We start from the raw sequence: 3,209 nt of genomic DNA, 5'->3' as shown, positions 1-3,209 counted from the left end.
ATTCATTTCCTTACAACCTTAGTTTCATCCCAGTAACTGTTGAAGTCCCTTCAGCTTGTCTTTTGGGCTGATGTATTCAACTTTCTCTCTCACCACTCTTCCAAAACAAACTTTTTGATAGAGCAAATAAGTTTTATCACCACCTTCCAGATTATGTTTTCCTCAACCCTTCTACATTTCCAAAAGCAGATTCATGTTTTTAAGAGCCATTCCTGGATCTCCTTTTGTTCTGAGCCTTCCCTGGCTGACTCAAAACAAAATGATTACTCCCTTCTTTGATCTACAACTGTGTGTTCTGTCTGCTTTGCTCATTTAGACCCTTATTCCATAAGGTTGCCCATAGTTCTAGGAGTAAAAGGATGTTTGAATTAGAGGTGCCAGCAGGGAAGGTAAGCTGCAGTTACCAAGATGGAATCCCAAAGAGTGGCATGCGGCTCTGGGAGGTGGAGTACTGCTCACTAAATTCTCCAAACATTCACGTATAAATCAGAATGTTCATTATAAAGAGACAGGCCACTCACATGAACAAAATGCCTGGGTCACCTATCCACGTATCAGGATGACAGGGAAGCTTAATTGGTCATTAGGATGTTGACTAGATATTTCCGTAAAGAAGGAAAAAAGCTTTTAAACTATTAATGGGATAGAGTGAGAACTGACTACGCCCTCCTATTCTCTAGCAGGAATGGGGATTCTACTGACCGAATGCTCTGGCCCCCAAAATTAGTGTCTCTTCACTGGACATTGTTATCAACAGTGAAAATATTTGTTTCTCTTTTTAGCCATTTCTCTAAGCTCACTGACTGACTTTTTCCCCCCTTCTATGATCATGAATTTTATCCTTCTTTTCAAGGAATATTTGTTGAACATCATTTACTGTGTGTTAGGTGCTGGGAATATAAAAGTGAACAATGCTGTGGACATGTTCACACCACTAATTTTACTACAGTCAAGTTTCTAAGGTGACTTTGATATATCCGATCTGATCCATTTCGACCTTGACATCAGAATTCTGCATAGTGCTATCACCTGACTTTCCTGAGTGACTATCTCATTTTCTCAACAATAAATTTAAGCTCCTAGAAGGCAGACAGCAACTTATTGTAGTATTTCCCATGTATCCCTTATGATATCTAGGTTATGTTGTGCACATAATAGGAGCTAAATATTTCTCTCTTTACAAGAGACACCATGGTTCTTACCAGCTGTTAAGGGAAGAGGATGAGCAGCCTTACACAGTTTTATTTCAGAGATTCACCAACCAGTGGCCTGCATATCAAGTCCAGACGGTAGACAAGTATTTTTTATTTTATTGAGCCAACATTGAAAAATTGTAATCGCTTACATACATAAACATACACATATATCTCCAAGCCCCTCTGGATTTTCACCTTCCCTTGAAAATCTGGAAGACCTGCAGCCCTTGGCCTCATGCCCACTGAGCACAGAGCCGGCATGTCAGTGTGCCCGACCACTCTAGGGAGCAAACGTTTTCCAGGAGGCCGCAGTCCCTGTCACTCTGATTTCATCACACATAGCCTGCCTCACTTACATAACAGCCTAATCCTGAAGCATTTGAGTCTATGACCTCTGTCTCACACAAAACCAGTGTATCGGGAAGGGAGAGGAAAGAGCCCTCTCGACCCATAGGAAAAGAATGACGCCAGGCCAACCCTGTCCTTCCTGGCGTTCAGAGATGAGGACCGGCTCACAGGCTAGGCCTGCACCTTGTGCACCTTGGCCCTGGGCCTTCCTTACTGTTAGCTTTCTCTGGCATGGTGATGCTGCCTGCTGGGGAGCCTATTGGGACTCCACATGGCTAGTCTCATCTCATCCAAGCTTCCTGCCTCCCAGGCCCTTCTCCAGCACACCCTGGACCCCATCTCAGCAGTTTTTTGGCTCTGTTGCTTGCTGACATGAACTACCCTCTAATCCTGCCAAGGAATCTGCTTGCCTCTCTCTCCCTTCCCCCTGCGCCTCTCTTTCTCATTCTTTCCTCACTCCACAGGCAGCATCCAGTGGAGGAATGATAGCCAGGAGGAAAGAAAAAAAGGAGGAAGGAAGGAAGGAAAGGGGAGAGAGAGAAAACACTTAGAGAGGACATTTTACATACTTTATCCTGTTTGATCCCAGGTCCCTGTCCACAAAGATTTTGGTCATGTGTGTGGGTATGTTTGTATGTGTTGTATATGTGATATGTATGCACATGTGGGGTTTTTAATGGGTAGATAAAAAGAATAGAATAGTTCAATAACTATTATTTAAGCTGGAAAAGAAAAAGCAATAAGAGTATGGAACTTGTAACACATGAGACAGCCGTGGAGCAAGGGCGAGCTGCTTTCTTGTAGGAGCACCAAATACACAAGCACGTGCAGTGTGTACGTACATAGGAATATGTATGCACATGAGTGCGCACATACACAAACACACATACACATTTCTTTTTTAAGATTATAAATAAATTACTTGGTATGCAGAAACTTGGAAAATAAAACCTGAAAGGGGGAAAGGAAAAGGAATAAAAATCAAGCATAATCTTATCACTCAGATAATTTTTCAGTCTGTTTCCTATTTCTATGCATAATGCATATTGTTTTATATAGCTGAGAGTTTATATTGCATATTAAAGTTTATTAGCTTGCTTTTTTTCCTTTTAAAATTATATCCCAGGCATATCCCAATGACATAAAAAACTCTTTATAACCATCATTTTAATAGTTCCATTATATCCATAGTGTGGATTTTCATAATTTACTTAACCAACCTCCAATTTTTGAGCACTTGGAATAGTAGAAGTTTTTTGCTTTTATAAGTAATATGATAATAAGCATCTTTGTGCATAGACCATTGCATTTAGTATTATTTCTTTAGGATGTTTCCAAAAATAGAATTAACTGGACAAAGAGTAAAAGTACCTTTAACATTGTTCAATTGTTTTCCTAAAGGTGATACTACCTTATCTTCCCAACACCCTATATGACAGTGGGCACTAGAAAGCTAACAGAAATTTTCAGTTGGCAATAGATAGCTAAGATATCTAATAATACACAAAGAAGTTATTTTATTACATAACTTATGAGTGCCAACAGAACATATCATTCGAGAATAACCAAAGGCACTAGTTGGAAAGGTGTTTACCCAGGCCACACCACAACTCGGTCTAAGAGAAAGAAGAGAATAACCCCTTGGTTTGTTCCTAGATACAGCTC

The sequence above is a fragment of the Pteronotus mesoamericanus genome, unplaced genomic scaffold (genome assembly GCF_021234165.1).
Source record: "Pteronotus mesoamericanus isolate MK-2021 breed Mesoamerican mustached bat unplaced genomic scaffold, CSHL_Meso_final contig_42, whole genome shotgun sequence".
NCBI lineage: Eukaryota > Metazoa > Chordata > Mammalia > Chiroptera > Mormoopidae > Pteronotus > Pteronotus mesoamericanus.
The sequence above is the reverse complement of the archived record's forward strand: the minus strand, read 5'-3'. Positions refer to the sequence as shown.